The sequence below is a fragment of the Chrysochloris asiatica genome, unplaced genomic scaffold (assembly GCF_000296735.1).
Source record: "Chrysochloris asiatica unplaced genomic scaffold, ChrAsi1.0 scaffold00337, whole genome shotgun sequence".
Lineage (NCBI taxonomy): Eukaryota > Metazoa > Chordata > Mammalia > Afrosoricida > Chrysochloridae > Chrysochloris > Chrysochloris asiatica.
In genome coordinates this window covers 2,427,242-2,446,149 of record NW_006408855.1, presented here as the reverse complement: position 1 = coordinate 2,446,149, position 18,908 = coordinate 2,427,242, and the positions used below count along the sequence as shown (strand labels likewise).

Here is an 18,908-nt window from a genome sequence, read left to right as displayed (position 1 = left end):
CAAGAAATCAAACGACATATTGCATTAGGCAAATCTGCTGCACAAGACCTTTTTAAAGTGTTGAAGAGCAAAGATGTCAGCTTGAGGGCTAAGGTGAGCCTGACCCAAACCATGGTATTTTCAATAACCTCATATGGATGCAAAAGCTGGACAATGAATAAGGAAAACCGTAGAAGAATTGATGCCTTTGAGTTATGGTGTTGGAGGAGAATATTGAAAGTGCCATGGGCTGCCAAAAGAACCAACATATCCGTTTTGGAAGAAGTACAGCCAGAGTGCTCCTTGGAGGCCAAAATGGCCAAACGTTGTCTCTCATACTTCGGACATGTTGTCAGGAGAGACCAGTCGCTGGAGAAGGATATCATGTTTGGTAAGATGGACGGTCAAAGAAAAAGAGGAAGACCCCTCTGCCCTCCGCCCAACAAGATGGATTGGCCAAGTGGCAGCATTAATGGACTCATGCGTGGCAACAGTAGTGGGGTTGGCCCAGGATCAGGCAGCGTTTTGTTCTGCTGTGCATAAGGTCGCTATCGGTAGGTACCGACTCAGTGGCACCTCACAACAACAAAATTTGAGGTCTGATCATCAAGCCATTGAATCTAGATCAAATGAGTACTATCTACAAGTTTGCACGTTCTTGTGTGTCTCCCCTCATTTCATATCAGCTGGACTTTTCACTCTCAGTTCTAACCCTCCGTGGCTATGTCCTTGTCCTTAGGCTCAGGAGTCCCTAGGTCTCACCACACTTCGGACCAACCACCCCTTCCTCTTATCTCTCTTATCTTCAGGTTAATGGAGTTACCAACTTTTTAATCTCAATTTCAGAGTAATTCAATTATACACACCAAAAAGTATATGAGAACTGATGATGGGTCTGGGTGGGGGAGGAAGGGTGTTGGAAATAAAAATCAAGGCTACAACCCAATCTTGTACATATTTCTAGATTTTCTTCAAACTGTCTTAAGACTGGAAGTATCCCTGGTATTAAATTTAAAGACACTCTATAAACACATTTTGTAGATGATTGTTGTTAATGATGAGACAGATTTTTCAACCCTCCCATTTCTGTACTTATGAAATGGAAAATAATAATGAAGCAATGTATGTTTAGCACATGATAAACCAGTAATAAAATTTATATACAGGGATATTTCTATGTAAAACTGGAAAGTCTAGAGTGCAAAATTACAGTGGGAGCCACTTTAAAGATCTCAGTTGAGATCCACTGGTAAATTATCCCTTAAAATGGATGTTTCGTTTCCATTAGGAAATTGGCAACAATAATGTAAGATGATTTTTTTTTTTTTTCAGAAGTTTCACTCTGCTAAACACTCTTTGTAGTCAAGTAACCAAGGAATCAAAACAAAGAATTAAAGGATTGGACTGAATGATTTCATACATTGTTGCTTAGTAATTGATAATGAAAGTAGATTGTTTAAAAACATTACCTTAGAACATTTAACTGGTTTCTTTTTTTTACATGTTATTTCATCTCACTTACCCACTTCCTTCCTATGTTTCCTGTTTACATTCCTCCTTCTTTCCTAACCTTTCTGAACTTGAATACATTCTTATCTTTATATCTCAATTTGTTTATTATTCTGAGGTGTGTGTACTTCATTACTGTTATTGTTCCCTTTCTAGACCTCTTTATTGTTTGGCTGAAGGAGCTCTGGTTGCGTAGTGGTTACGAGTCAGGCTGCTAACCTCAAAGTCAGCAGTTCAAAACTACCAGCCGTTCTGCAAGAGAAAGATGAGTTTTCTCCTCCCATAAAGATTTACAGCCTCGGAAACCCTATACAGGGTTGCTACAAGTCGAAACCGACTCCACGACACACTGCCACCACCACCAACACCATGGTTTGGCCGAAAATTCAGCCACACAGATGAGTTCAGTTCCAGCCATAATCTGAGGTTCCACCACATTTAACTGACTTTAAATAAATGTTTTTGGGAAATCTGCAGGAAATTCATGTTGGCTCTTTCACAACCACATTCCCCCTCGCCAATATACTTTCGCGCTCCAATCCACTGAAATCCCTTCAAACTTTGCCGTTTGCTACTTATTTCTTCTATGCAAATATAAGGGTAAGTCAAAAACGATTGCAACTAGGATTCCAGTTCATTCATATACAGGTTTATTCCAAACAAGTGTGTTTCAGCATGTCTCTGTGATCGGTGGAGGCTGTAGACAAGTTCTCTCAGCAATTCACTTGTCTTAGCCTTCTTCTTCTTGTTAGGTGCCATCGAGTCAGTACCAACCCATAGCAATCTCATGCATAACAGAGCAAAACACTGCCCAGCCCTGTGCCAGTCTCACGGTCGTTGCCCCACTAGAGCCCATTACTGCTGACACTGTAACAATCTACCGTATTGGGGGTCTTCCTCTTTTTTGCTGACCCTCCTCTTTACCAAGTATGATACTCTTCTCTAGGAACTGGTCCCTCCTAAATAACATGTCCAAAGTATGAGAGATGATATCTTGCCTTCGTGGCTTCTAAGGAACATTCTGGCAGTACTACTTTAAATTACGTAATTACATATTTATTTATAAAATAATTTAAAAATTAGGAATGGATTTTTTTAACTGAACTCTGAAAATGATCTTGGTACATGTGAGAAACATTGTAACTTTGAGGTCAGCATTCAGAACTGTCAAGACAAAAGACAACTGTAATTTTAGACTCAATTTTGATTTAAGGGAAAGACTAAAAATTATTGGCTGGCATGAATTCAGCATGAACTCAGATTCTATGTAACAAGGCATGTAAGAGTATAAAAGATGTTGCAATCCAAAAAGTCCAAGCCTAAATTGTAACTGTGAAGCTGCAAGGACATTTTGCTTATTCGTAAGTACTGGTTTTCTCAATGCTGACATTTGCAATTGCAAGTGTATCTTCTCCAAATATGAAACGAGCATAAAGGTTGGCTGCCTTAAAACCACAGTAGCCAGAGAGAGCCTTCTCTGGAGTGAGGCATTTCATAATGGTTGACTTTAATATGTGCTGTAAGTGTTCATTTAAATCAGTTATATTTGTGTTAACCGTCATTTTGTTTTCCTATTCAAACTCTGCCCACGTTTAATGGAATTTAGCACCAGTTCAAGTTGCAGGCTGGATATAGTCCATGATGTCACTGAATACCACACAATTTCTGTCACTTGCTGCTCTAGAGACATCATAAACTATATTACCAAAAATGATTCCATTTTCTGTTGATGCTACTTTGATATTAGCTTTAATATTTGCAAAACCATGAGGAGGAAGAGTTAAAGAAGATGGGGTTTCCACAAGTTTCAGATCCCCAAGAGTCACTAACTCTAATGTGCAGTCCTGCAAACTATCACTGGTTTGGTTCACAACAAGTACATCCAGGACGATATCATACTGGTTGACATGAACATAAGCTTCTGATTATACAGGATCTGAGAAGCCTTGTTAAGTTTAAATGCTAAAGGATCTGCTGTCTCTTTTCTCTGTGTGTTGCCCATTGCTGACAGCAAACTCAACTGAAACTGATCTTCCTTGCAGTTCATTTCATTCTTAGCAGTTAGTTGCATGGAAGAAATGGGGTCATCAGGCTCTGCTGTCACATTTGTCTTTTCAGCTTCTTCCTTCTGGGGTAATTTCTCTTCTTCAAGCTCAGCAGATAACATGTGAGGAAGGGACTGTCTGTATTCTATTTTAAAAATGCCATTCATTAAAGGTGAACACTCAGCCAGGTCCTTGAGGCATAGGGAAATTTGATCTACATCATCATCTGTAATTGGCTTCTTAGGAAGAGAAGATTTGCCCACGTGAAGGATAGTACCCATGAGCAACATAGCATCAGCAACAAAAGAATATTGCTGCCGCTTCTCCTGAGCCAAAGCTACATATTACGAGGCAACCTTGGTCAGAGATGTGGGATGGGAGGCAGCAACAAAGACGTCTCCATCCAAAAGGAATCCTCTCAGGGAAGGTCTGTCTTCCTTTTTCTTGGTGATCTAGAACCTATGCAATTCTGTGCTGCGAAGTGCCCATTTCAGTTATCTGGACTGGCCCCACAGTTATTTCTTTTTCAGGTTTTAATTCACCTCTTCTTTCTTTATTTCTGACTCTACAATTGGGATTTCTCCAAGGAACCTGTGGACCTTTGTCATCACACTCTGAATGTCTTCCTTGGTACTACAGTATTTATCCCAGGAACCATAATGCTCCTCGTTAAATCTTGGCAGATTTGTTAGCATGAAAAACTTGAAGCATCTTTTCAACAATAAACATTCTCAAATTACCAAAGAGTTGAATGGCTTTATGAACAAACTCCAAGACATCAGCAGCTGCTGTTTCATTGTTGTCACTTAGAAATTCCATTGACACAGGAAAAACATTTGCAGCCATATATATAAGTTGAACAGAACAGGAATGTAATGTTCACACAAGGGGATATCTGCATTCATCAGTATCTTCATGCTCTGACACATTACTGATTGTAATCACTTCCTTTTCAGGACAATAACCAGCTCTTCAACATTTCTAGAAAAGACAGGATACAGAGCCAACTGTTAAGTTTTCTTGGATACTTCTAAATCTGGTGTGCTTAATATCTCTTAGGATATCCATAACCAGTTCCTATAATACCCATTCATGTTCTTTTAATTCTATCAACCAGCCCATCCAGAACTATAAGCTTTGTTGTCACTTTCCTTTATAATTAAATCAATATAACAGTGAGCAGCAACCTTGATTGCAGTTGGTACACTAGAGAGTGTCACCAGTGTTTCGACGCATCATATTTTACAGCGGGGCTAGATGACTGTAATAAGTCATAGATGCAGTCAATGAAACAAGCCCTCAATAATGGATTAGCAGGGCAGATCTTATAAATTAGTTCCACAATAACTAACTCAAGAATGTCTCCAAATGTTTGAACTTTATCAGTTTAGATACTTATAGGTAATCCAAAACTCAATTCTGATCTGCATGAATTAGCATCATAAACGCATTCCATTTGCAACTGACTTCCTTCTTATTCACCAAAAAGTCAGGCATCAGTTCAGGAGCATCAAGTATAAGATGTTCAAAATGCCTGTAGCTAGTATAGATGGCCGAACCAGCATTTCCTCTCACATAGCTGTGTCAAGGCTTCAAACAAGCACAGATAGCTGGCATTAAAGGTTCTAGCAACTCGTCTTCTTTCAATTTGCAAAGAAAATGAAGAGTAGATCCTTGAAAAACCTCATTAGGGTACTGAAGAGCCTTTCTACATGCCTAACATACAAGGATCATTTCATGTAAAAGTACCCCATCTGAAGTTGTTTTAGGAACAATTAACCAAAACACCAGAAGTAATTTTTTGACGGTGTGATCCTGAAGAGGGAACACAAAACAGATGATGGTCTTCAGAAGTCCAGGAAGCTTTTCACCATTCAGAATCATAATGATTACTTGTGGTCCATGGTTAAAGCCCACCATGCACACCATGGGAGAAAGATGAGATTTTCTGCTCCCAAGAGGATTTAAAGCCTTGGAAACCCAATACAGGATTGCTATGAGTCAGAACCAACTTAACAGCACTAAACAACTTAACAACAACAAATTAATAAAATAGACAAAGTTCCAGAAGGAACCATATGGCACACCTCCTCTGACCACCTTGTAACTTTTGAGTGGATTTGACAGAGTTTACAGCTCTGCTGTTCTGTGTGGTAGCCACTAATTTTACCTGTGGCTATTTAAATTAAAACTTCATTTCTCAGACTTAGCCGTATTTCAAATGTTCAGTACCCACTTGTGGCAACAGTGTTGGACACCACAGATGTAGAACATTTCCATCATTACAGAAAATCCTACCAGATAGTCTTGGAAATCCCAGTGGGATATGTCCCACTTGCTCACAGTGGTACCAGTTTGCTAATATATCCTTGTTAATGTGTTTACTGAATGTATCCTTGAACTGTTGTTTTCCCTTCCTTCCCTGCTTTACCCCTTGTGGTCTACCATTCTATTGCTACAATTCGCTTCCTAAAATATCTTATTATATGCAAGCTCTTGTCCTGGGCTGGAAATGCAGCTTAAAGCACTTCTATCATTCTTTCCGGAGAAGATAAGGCTTTCTGCTCCCGTAAAGATTTACAGTCTCGGAAACCCTGTTACAGGGTCGCTATGTGTCAGAACCGACTCCATGGCACATCACCACCACCACCATCATTCTTTCCATTTTATGATCAACTCAGTTTATAAGGACTTTTCTGGGAAATGGGAAACATTATCATATTAAATATATATGTCAGTGCTAAGAAGCATTGTTGTTGTTAGGTGCCATCAAGTCAGTTCCAACTTACAGCAACCCCTTACAGGTTTTCTGAGGAGGAAGAGTGGCTGGTGGGTTTGAACCACCAACCTTTCTGTTCAAACCAACCTTGTGGTTGAGTATTTATTTATCCTACAGCACCACACCCAGAACTCCATTAGAGTTTAGAAATGTTAAATACACAAACCTTATTATAGCAAAAGTTACTTTTTTGAATATGCGTTTCTACGCCTATCTTAAGTCTTTATTTAAGCCTTTGCGAAAAATAAAACAAACCAGTTTTTTGTGTTTCTTAAAGTCAGGACTTTAGTCTTTTATGTAACACCAGTACTGATTAGTGTCTAGAAAACATAAGGCATTCACTAAAAATAGTCATTTAATGAAAATTACTCTTCAAAAAGCTTTATAATCGTGTCAAATATTTTAAAGGGCCTGACTATCAAGCTAAATTTTAAAAATAGGTATCTATTGGTGTTACATTGTGGGAAAATGCACTGGACCACAAGGTTGGTTTGAACTACAGGTCAGCGGTTCAAACTCACCAGGTTGTTCAAACTCACCAGGCACTCCTTGGAAACCCTATACAGAGTTGCTGTGCATTGGAACCAAATTGACAGCACTTAACAACAATAACCATTAATTGAGGAATAACTAAGAGCTGTGTGCTAAGTCCAGGATTCTTATTTTCTCCCTTAACCCCTCTCCAGCCCTATGAGGCAGATACAGTTGTGCCTCTATTACAGATGAGAGCATCAATAAGCAAAAACAGCTAAGTGGCTTGTCTCAGGGCACACCAATTCCATGTGACCGATCTGAGCTGCCTCTCAAGTCCTCTTTCATTAGTACTGTGCTATGTTGAGTTTTCACATACATGTACCATGCACTTAAACTTAAGGGTAGATATTGACTTCAGTTTACTTAAAACACATTAGATGTATAAACTGAACAGTCAATAAAGATGTAGTTGGGAAAGAGAGTCTGCTGCATTAAAGAATACAGACCTGGGTTTCACCTACAAATAGGAGATAGTGAAGTCTTGAATTTATCAATTAAGAAGAGGATCAAGGACAACCCTGGGAAAGGCCTACATTGATTTAAGGTGAGGGTTAGGATTAAACAGAGGAGTCTAATGTCTTAGTTGCTAAGGAGGAAGAGAGTTTCCAGGATGTGTCTGTTCAAGTTATTAATTATTCCTTCCACCTGACTTAAGTTTTTATTGGTGCAAGTAGTCTAGAGTTGATTACATACTATTATATATGAAGGCACTTCCAAAAGTTCTGGGGGGAAATGGAATTAAAAGATAATGGAGTTTTTCCATGAATTTTTTGAAGCATGATTGTACTTCAGACATTATTATTAAGTAAATAATGATAGATTTCCCTATCCTGTTGTAATTTTAGTTCCTTGGTGGAGAGAAAGAAGCTGCTTTACTGTATTCAAAGCCTGAGAGTCATTACAATGAAGGTAAGAGGAAGATGACTTTATTTCTTGGATGTGATTTTTGGTTTCTTTCTCTTTTGTTAATGACATTGTTGTTGTCAGGTGCCATCGAGTCGGAACTGACTCATAGCGACCCCATGCACAGCAGGTCGAAATAATGTCCGATCCTGGGCCAACCTCACTACCGCTGCCACATTTGAGTCCATCAATGATGCCACCTGGCTGATCCATCTCGTTGGGGGTCTTCTTTTTCTCTGACATAGTGATATAATTAGATCTTGTAAATAGCTATCTAGCTATCTACATATATATATTTGTATATATATATGTGTGTGTGTGTAGATAACATATATATATGTATATATATATATGTGTGTAGATAGATAGATAGATAGATAGATAGATAGATATGGTGGTGGTCGTGTGCCATGGAGTCAGTTCTGACTCATAGCAACCCTGTGCAGGGTTTCCAAGGCTGTAAATCTTTACGGGAGCAGAAAGCCTCATCTTTCTCCCATGGAACAGCTGGTAGTTTCAAACCGCTGACCTTGAGGTTCGCAGCCCTATTCGTAACCACTATGCTATAGATACGTGAACAATGTATAGAATGGTTTTATGTCTTTTTAAAACTTTATATAAATGCCATACTCTAGGTAACTTTCTAAAACTTATTTTTTTCAATGCACATTATATTTTTGAGAATCATTCACATTGACATACTTAGTCCTAGTTACCCCTCAGTTATAGAAGAATTTGTATTAAATTTTTGTCATTGTTGGTAAATTATTTTCATCAAATACTACTCTAGATGGTGGGTATGTTCCTAAAGTTTAATCTATCATTAGTTGTTTATGTCTCCTCCCTACCCCCTTTCAGATGTCAAAAATCAAAATTCATATCCCCAAGAAATTTTTTTAGCAAACATGTAACTACCTGGTCCCAACCCCTAAAATATTGATTCTGGAAATTTAGAGTAGAATGTGGCTTTTCACAAGCTCTTCAGGGTAATTCTAATACCACAGTCAAAAGACTGTTTTTCTTACTGGTTGGTAACAGGAAGTGTTGTGCCCCGCCCGGGGTGGCACAAACAATTAACATTCTCGTTGCGGTATGAGTCTACCCGGGGGCACTATGACAAAATCCTAATAATGTCCTTCCAAAAGCCAGCCACTGAAACCCTAAGGAGCACAGTTCGATTCCGACACTCATGAGAACAGCATATGTGATGCGGAAGAGCCAGTAATGTGTCAGATGTATTTATGAATCTGAAGAGACTGAAATACCTGCTTCATGTAGATTCTGTTACATAAATGTGGTAGATTATAGATTGTGGATTATAGAATAATCCCCTTTGAAGTCTTTTCAAATGGTTCCCCTAACTTTTTCTTCTGGGTGAAATTAACCAACACCGTCTCTTATCATTTTCCCCCCAATCTCTATGTGGACATATAGACATAGATTTTATCTTTTCTACAGAGCAGAGATGATAAGTTACTCATTTCAGAACCCCAGTACGTGGCATATACAATAGAAACAGTAGAGTTGTTTCATCCTGCTTGGCTACTAGCACAACAGAATGTCATGTAGACTTTCAAAGTGACCAAGTTGACCTGTGACTGTGAGGATTGTAAACAATGATCATTGATGTGAACATTAAGAGTTGGGAGAGAATATGAAATATTTTCCAATATCTCCCTCCAGTAACCCAGTGTCTTGGTGTAGTGCTATAGAATAAGTACTGCACTGCTAACCAGTGTTGGCACTTCAAACCCATTAACCGCTCTTTGCATACCTTATACCAACTCGACAGCACTTACCAATAGCATCAATATCCAAGAGTAGGATAATGAATGGCTTTAAAGTTTCATTTCATCAATGGAGCCCTGGTGTGGTGCTGTGGGATAATACACTAGACCACAAGGTTGGTTTGAACCCTATACAGGGTCCCTATGAGTCAGAATCAACTCGACAGCATTTTGTTAATGTTAATCATGAAATGGAAACATTAAAATTTTAATTCTTAGATTATAAACGTATGAAGAAGTATTCAGAATGCAAAAAGAGTAAACAAGTATGTATTATATTATTGTTGTTGTTTAGTGCCATCAAATCTATTCTGAATCATAGCAACCCTGTATAGGGTTTCCAAGGAGTGACTGGTGGTTTTGAACTGTCAACCTTGTGGTTAGTAGTCCAGTGCTTACTCTACAGCACCGCACCAGCACCCTAAGTAAAAAAGTGTATATTTTCACTGAGTTCTTAATTTTTTATAAAGTTGTCTTAAGAATAGATCTTACAACCTGAACAATTGACAGGGAGGACTTTTAGGCCTTTAAATTAATTAAAAGAAGATTCTAGGCGCTGCTTTCAGTGGCAGGTCTGGGGAAGGGGCGGCAGGCGCTATGTTGGTGAAGGTGGCAAGAAGCAGCCCCTGAAACACCCCAAAAAACAGAACAAGGAATGGACTAGGAAGATAAGACTTTCAAGCAGAAACAAAAAGAAGACAGAAGAAACGTGAAGGGCTTAAAAGCGAGGGCCATGGGGAAGGGCCCCCTAGCTACAAGTGGAATTAAGAAATCTGGCAAAAAATCAGCTGTTGTTGTGGCTGTGGCGATGGTGACCCTTGATTCCATTTCTGTTTAAATATTTGAATTCCCTGCTAGGGCAGCTCTTGCCACCTATAGTTAGATTGAAGTGTTGTCTTGGATCCTGTTATAAACTTTTTAAGAAAAAAAGAAATCCTACAGTGGTCCATCCTGTCTTAGCTGTGTGGTCAGTAAACCCAGGCTAGAATCCTGCCAAAGTTGCTCTTCAGTCTTTGTCATGGCCAGAATTTTATACCACCTGGGATTAAAGCAATTCATTTGGAAAAAAAAAAGTAGATTATAGAATTGTTTTAATGCACTGAATAATAAAATAGAGTCTTATTTGGGTCATCTCTCTTTGGAATGGGCATAAATACGGATCTCTTCCAATCAGTCGGGCAGATACCTGTCTTCCAAATTTCTTGGCATATATGAGCGAGTGCTTCCTGTGCTGCATCTCTTTCTTGAAAGATTCCAGTTTTTGTTCCATCAATTCCTGGTGCCTTGTTCTTTGCCAGTTCCTTCAATGCAGCTTGGATTTCTTCCTTTACTATCATTGGCTCTTGATCATATGCTACCTCTTGAAACAGTTGAACATCAGCCATTTCCTTTTGGTACAGTGACTCTGTGTATTCCTTCCATCTCCTTTTGATACTTTCTGCATCATTCAGTAATTTGCCCAGAAAATCTTTCAGTAACGAAAGTCAAGGCTTGAATTTTTTCTTCAGTTCCCCAGCTTGAGAAATGTTGAGCGTGTTCTTCCTTTTTGTTTTTCTGACTCCAGATCGTTGCACATTTTGTTGTAATATTTGGCTTTATCTACTCGAGCTGATCTTTGAAATTTTCTGTTCAGCTCTTGTACCTCCTCATTTCTTCCATTTGCTTTAACATCTCTATGCTGGAGAGCAAGTTTCAGTGTTTCTTCTGACATCTATTTTGACCTTTTCCTTCTTTCTTGTCTTTTTAATGACATTTTGCTTTCTTCATGTATGATGTTCTTGATGTCATCCCACAACTCTTCTGGTCTTCGGTCTTTAGTGTTTACTGTATCAAATCTGTTCTTCAGATGATCTCTAAATTCAGGTGGATAAATTCACAACAGATCTGTGTTGGAAGAAGTGCAGCCAGAGTGCTCCTTGGAGGCCAAGATGGCCAAACTTCGACTCTCATACTTCGGGCATATCGTCAGGAGAGACCAGTCACTGGAGAAGGATATCATATTTGGTAAGGTGGAGGGTCAGAGAAAAAGAGGAAGACCCCCATCAAGATGGATTGGCAAAGTGGCAGCATCAATGGGCTCAAACGTGGCAACAATAGTGAGGTTGACCCAGGATCGGGCAGTGTTTTGTTCTGCTGTGCATAAGGTCGCTATGAGTCAGCACCGACTCAATGGCACCTAACAACAACAACAAAAGGCTACTGAATTGAGGTATAATACTAATAGTTCCTTCCATGCCTTACATAATAATTCAGCATTGTTTCTGGTGTAGTCTTGTTGTTGTTAAGTGCCGTCGAGTCGTTTCCGACCCATAGCAACCCTGTATAGGGTTTCCAAGGAGCAGCTGATGAGCTTGAAATGACAACCTTGCAGTTCAAACAGCTTTGGCAGTCTTATTAGTTACCATCAAATAACGGTAACTAAATGTGATATCATTTAAAGTAATCATAAAGCAGTCTTATAGATCAGGGTAGAGTCTTGGTGTGGTGCTGTGGGTTAATGCGCCAGACTGTAAAGCCATTTGAACTGCAAGGTCAGTGGTTCAAGCTCACCAGCTGCTCCTCAGAAACCCTATACAGGGTTGCTATGGGTCTGAACCGACTGGACGGCACTTCACAACAACACCAACAATAGATCAGGGTAAAAATGATAATACTCACCAAGTATGTTAATGTTCATACATACTGTTTATCAAAGTGAAATTTTTATTATTCCTTAACTCAGGTTGGAGCGAGCTATTTTTCAAGGAATTCCCTTATCACCATCATCTTCTAATGTTAGACCAGAGCACTGAGCTTCTGTAATTCTGGTCTGTGTACTGACATTGTTATTGTTAAGTGCTATCAAGTCCATTTCAACTCATAGCGACACTATAAGATTTTTGAGGAGTGGCTTGTGGGTTTGAACCGCAAACCTTATAGTTTGTCAGTCTAGCGCTTACCTTACTGCACCACCCAAGACTTGGCATACTGACATAGTTTGCTTGAGACATAATAGCCTAGTATGTTAACAGATACTACTTTGCAGTAGCAAGTCAACAATAGTTGTTTAGAATATGTATGAGTTCCTTCAGTGAGTCAGGGAATACGCTGAGTGGAGATCTGAGGATAGAGCAGAAAAAAAATATAGCAGGGTCCTTCATCACACAGAACTCTGTACTTCATGGAACAATGTGAAGTAGTTCGTAACCAGAGGTTAGATCATTTATATAAGGTAACTTTTTTATTCTAGTAGACTTCTTTTTAAATGTTGGTTGTTAATGGACAGTAAAGAAAATGTTATCTTTATTTAAAAATAGATTGTTAACAGAGGGAATAGATGCAAATACTGTTGAATGATGATGCATGGAGGAGATTGTAATCGTTGCAATGAAATGATGGTGTAAAACCGATGTTTTCCCATGTAAACTATCATTTAATTCACAATAAAAACTTAAAAAAAAAAAGATTGTTGTTGTTGTTAAGTGCCATCGAGTCAGTTCCAACTCATAGCAACCCAGTATAGGGATTCCAAGGAGCAGCTGGTACTTATCCTACAGCACCACACCAGGATTCCCTTTGGGGTGTTGTTGTTAAGTGCCATCAAGTTGGTTCTGACTCATAGCAATCTTGTACAGGGTTTCCAGGGAGTAGCTATTGAGTTTGAACTGCCAACCTTGTGGTTCAAACCGACCTTGTGGTCCAGTGCTTTATCCCAAAGCACCGTACCAGGACTTATAATAAAATCTACGTTGTTGTTGCTCCAAGGAGCAGCTGGTACATTTAAACTGCTGATACCCCTCATGGTTCCCAGTCCAGTTCCAGTGCTGATCCTTCAGTGACATACCAGGAGTCCAGCCCTAATAGATGTTGTTGTTAAGTGCTGTCAAGTCATTTCTGACCCATAGTGACCCTGTATAGGGTGTCCAAGGAGCGTGGTGAACTTGAACCACCAACCTTGTAGTTTAAATGGGCTTTGCAGTCTGGTGCATTAATTTACAGTGCCACATCAGGACCCCAAGCCCTAATAGAGAGAAGGGTATTAAATCTTCACCCATATCTAAAGTCCTTATTGAATCTTAGGAGTAATGAGTAATTGTGACTTATGTCTTTACTAACTATAAGTGTTTCTGAATGACAGCAAATACTTTAGAATGTTATTTCCTACCTATGGTTTCATCTCATCTATATAGATGGAAGGATACCTTTTTACCTTTTAAGAATTCTATGGATAAATACTATAGATCTATCTGTATTAATTTAGACACAGTGCTTACAGTAACACAGCTTATATGAACCAAGTGAGAGTATGTTTAAATCTAATTTGAATACAGGACTGACTTATTAAAGGCTAATTAAATCATATGCATAATTAAAGTACTGAAATCTTTATCTTTCTGTTACAAGACTTGAAACCACTGAAAAGAAATAAAATGTACCCAGATTCAACATGCTTTATCTGTCTGGTGGTGGTGATGGTTGTTATGTACATGAGTTTGTTCTGTCTCATAGTGACCCTGTGTAGAGTTTTTGAGGCTGTAAATCTTTACAGGAGCAGAAATCTTCATCTTTCTCCCACAGAGCAGCTGGTAGATTCAAACTGCTGACCTTGAAGTTAGTAGCCCAACTTATAACCTACCACACTACCAGAACTCCTTATCTGTCTAGTGTTGTTGGTAAGTGCATTCAAGCCAGTTCTGACACATAGAGACCCTGTATAGGGTTTCCAAGGAGTGGCTGGTAAGTTTCCGAGGAGTGGCTGGTAACCAACAACCTTGCAGTTCAAACTAACTTTGCAGTCCAGTGCTTATCTACAGTGCCACACCAGAACTCCTATCTGTCTGGCAGTGATAGTAAATAAGGTAATTATACTAATGTCTTGTCATTTCCATAAGTATTAGCCTTACTTTTAAGTAAGGCTTAAAATTAAGTAGCCTTGATTTTTTTCAAGGATAGTGAGAAATGGCTGCACAAAACTTTCAGATGAAGTTGTGTACTATTACTTATATTAATTTGTTTATCATTTTCTAGGTTATTAATGATCCTATCCATGGCCACATTGAGCTCCACCCTCTCCTCATCCAAATCATCGACACACCGCAGTTTCAGCGACTCCGATATATCAAACAGTTGGGAGGCGGTTACTATGTTTTTCCAGGAGCTTCACACAACAGATTTGAGCATAGTCTGGGGTAAGAGGGTATTGGAGAGGCGTAATAATAATAGTTCCTCCTCTGTCTCATGAAATAGTTGTCTCATTTTTGCATTTAGAGAACAAATAACTTTACAACATTATGGTAATATCCTTGTTTTATTGGTGAGAAAATTGAAGCTTTTGATAATACTGGAAACATAGTGAAGGTGCCTATTGACAGATCCTGATGTAGTGCTGTGGGCTAATGTGCTGGACTGCAAAGTCGATTTGAACCACAGGGCTGGTGATTCAAGTTCACCAGCTGCTCCTTGGAAACCCTATATAGGGTTGCTATAGGTCAGAACCAACTCATGGCACTTAACAACAACAACACTGACAGATCAGCTGTATGAAATACTTGTGTCTGAGTTACAAATTTAGAAAATCAAAATTATTTAATAGCTGAAAGTGTTGGGTGGCACTGTAGGTTAATGTGCTGGACTGTGAGGTCAGTTTGAACCACAAGGTCGGTGGTTCAAGCTCACTAGCAGCTCCTCGGAAACCCTATAGAGGATCACTATGAGTCAAAACTGATTCAACAGCACTTAACACCAATGTAAGTTTGATTTGTAAAAATGTCCTGCAGTCCCTATTTTGCCTCATGTAGAATTCCTTCTTTGTAACCAGACCATTTCCTTACCTCTCTGGAGGTATGTCAGGAAAGCATTCCCCAGGTTAGAGAAGGTAGGACCTGTGTTATGTGCCACTAAGCTGAGACCTTAGTCCACGTTTCCTGTATAAAACGTAGAACCCAGGGGATATGTATAGGGAAGAACTGTACAGGTTTTTGGATATTCAGTACTTGTATTGCATTACTTTGCTCTTTGTTGTTTGTGAGAACATTTGTGTCTATTTTTGGATTTCATTTATTCATCACCAAATGTTTGTTGAATACTAACCAGGCCTACTAAAGCACAACCAAGATAGAAAGTGTCTCTACTTCCATGGAACTCAAGAACTATATTGGGATTTTGTGTGTTGTGCTCCTGCCCAGTTTCTAAAATGACTGTTCTGTGAAATTGACCCAGAGATACATTAGAATGTTTGCAAAAACATCTGAAAGGTTTCGAAGACCACAGGTATCACTCATTTTTTTAAACAAAAGAGTGACTGTTTTTGGTTTTTTTTCTTTTTTTGCTGTGCAGGGTGGGGTACCTAGCAGGATGTTTAGTTCGTGAGCTGCGTGAAAAACAACCAGAGCTGGAGATAAGTGAGCGAGATATGCTCTGTGTGCAGATTGCTGGGCTTTGTCATGATCTCGGTAAGTTGTACAAAGAGCCAAAGTTGTTATGTAAAACTCTAACATTAGTTACCCATCTTTGAAATACAAAAATCAAGCTAACCAAGAGAAATATGCTTTAATTCTCTAACACCAATATATATGTGCCATTGATTCTTCCTAGAATGACTCATAAACCCAGAACCCCAATAACAAACCCATTGCTTTCAAGTCTATTCTGACTGAGAATGACCCTCTAGGATGGATAGAACTGCCCCATAGAGTTTCCAAGGCTGTCACCCTTTACAGAAGCTGACTGCCACATCTGTTTCCTATATCACAAACTCAAAACATTTTTTTGTCCTTCAGTCTTTCAGTGATTTTGCTACAAGTTATCACTATAGTTGGAAAATATAGCTTTGGTGATAGAAATTATGGAATAATAGAATTTTGTAAGACCAATGACTTATTCATTGCAAATACCCTTTTTCAACAATATAAACAATGTCAAGGACCTTGTCAGATGGAATGCAGAGGAATCAAATTGAGTATGTCTAAAAGAAGAATATGGAGAGCTCACTATCATTAGCCAGAACAAGGCCAGGGATCATCTGTGAAACAGACCATCAATTGCTCATATGTGACTTCAAGTTTAAGGTGAAGAAAATTAAAACAAGTCCATGAGAATATATCCCACCTGAATTTGGAGACTATCTCAAGAATAGGTAAGACACACTGAACTCTAATGAATGAACAGCAGACAAGTTGTGGGATGACATCAACAGTATCATACATGAAGAAAATAAAAGATCATAAAAATGACAGGAAATAAATAAAAGACCAAAATGGATGTCAGAAGAGTCCCCAAAACTTGCTTTTGAATGCTCAAGCGATGGGAAGAAATGAGGAAGTAAAACTTTTCAAGGTCAGCTTGAGAAAAAAAAGTAAAGTATTATAATGAAACGTGCATAAAGACCTGGTGTTAGAAAACCAGAAGGGAAGAACAGTCTTAGAATTTCTCAAGCTGAAAAAACTGAAGAAAAATTCAAGTCTTAACTTGCAATATTCAAGGATTCAATTGACAAAATATTGAATGATGCAGGAAACATCAAAAGAAGATGGAGAGACGTTGCAGTTACTATACCAAAAAGAATTGGTTGATATTCAACCATTTCAGGAGGTAGCATATGATCAAAAACCCATGGTAGAGAGAGCACCTCGCCTTACTCCCAGGTAGCATCTTGGAACTTCCAGCTATTGTTCTAGCAAGCTGTGGCTGCTGCTGCCAGACCGGTTTGGTGGCAATGCGATCAATAAATCTTATAGTAAACCTGCAACTTAATAGGACTCAACCATCTCGAGATTTGCACTGTGCACACGCAGATAACTGCAAACAACCTGACCAGGGTTCTGAGGCAGTGTGTCTGAGCCTGAGTGGGACACCTCGCCTTTCTCCCAGGGAGCAGTTTAGAATATCCAGCTATCAAACTTGCAACCTGCGGCTGGGCTGCTGCCTGAGTTCTCTGGGCAGGACAAACTCAAAGCAATCCATAAAATCCCAACAGAACAGGTCTCAACCATCCCAAGATTGGCACTGAGCACATGCAGATAACTGACATTCAGAGACAAAAACAGTGATCGATCTTTTTCCCATTAACTCCCCAATATATATCTGCCCACATATACGGCAGTGACGAGAGGAGGGGCCTAAAAGAGGGGTCACCCCCACCCCTGCTGGAGCCTATTTGTACACACACTGTTGGAGTAGCTCGGGAAAGTTGACCAAAGCTGCATGTCTGCTCCAAAGTGGTGATTTTTGTCTATGTGTTTATATTACTTCTGCTTTTGGTCCTTTTGATCACACATCTTTCCTGGAGGTGGGAGCTTTTCCTCCCTACGTCACCTAAGAAGAGGCAGCAATCATGGCCATATAGCCAAGCTATAAGCATACACCATAATACTCCACCACTAAGACAAGACCTAATAATACCTGCTACGCATTACAGGTGAGAAGGGAAGCCTATCTCCTGATCATATTAATAATAACAATAATAATAACCATGACGAATAAGAAACAACAAACATTATCGAAATACGTCCAAAAACAGAAGAGAGCAGCTGATGCAAATGAGCTGGAGTCAGACAAAGGCTTTATAGAGGAGGAGGAATGGGTTCTGGCTATGCCTGAGAGGGAATTCAGAAGAATGATATGGAAACAAATCCAAGTATTCCGAAAAGAGGTTGAGGAAAATATGGAAGAAGTAAGGAAAGTACTGCAGGAACAATCTAATAGGATTGACACAGCATTGGAAATAATTCAAAACCTGCAAAAAGATGTCCAGGTGATCAATAATAAGATTTCAGAAATGGACAATAGGCTGAAAGGGGAAAGGAACAGACTAGAAGAGATGGAAGCCAGAACTAGCAAACTTGAAGACAAATCTCTCAATTCTGCCAAGATAGAAGAGCAAGCAGCTAAAAGGATAAAACCATCTGAAGAGAGTCTAAGATTCATGCTGGACAACATGAAAAGGAATAATGTAAGAATTATTGGCATTCCAGAACAAGAAGAATCAGAGAAGTTCACAGAGGAGATAGTTGAAAAGCTTCTGGAAGAAAATTTCCCTAACATCTTGAAAGATGAGAAGATAAACATTGAAGAAGCCCAACGTACCCCAGGAAGGAGAGACCCCAAAAGAAAGTCTCCAAGACATATAATAATCAAGCTCTCCAAAATCAAAGACAAGGAAAGAATACTAAAAGCTTCCAGGGAGAAGAGAAATATAACTTATAAAGGTAAGCAATTTAGATTAAGTTCTGACTATTCAGAGTGGTTACGAATGGGGCTGCGAACCTTAAGGTCAGCGGTTAGAAACTACCAGTCGCTCCGCGGGAGAAAGATGAGGCTTTCTACTCCCGTAAAGATTTACACCCTCGGAAACCCTGTACAGGGTCGCTATGGGTCGGACCCGACTCGATGGCA

General features: G+C 39.3%; 1 pseudogene; it reads left to right on the top strand.

Annotated features, from left to right (window-relative positions):
• The window catches only part of LOC102824696, a 78,763-nt pseudogene that overhangs the window by 14,401 nt on the left and 45,454 nt on the right, over nucleotides 1-18,908 (top strand).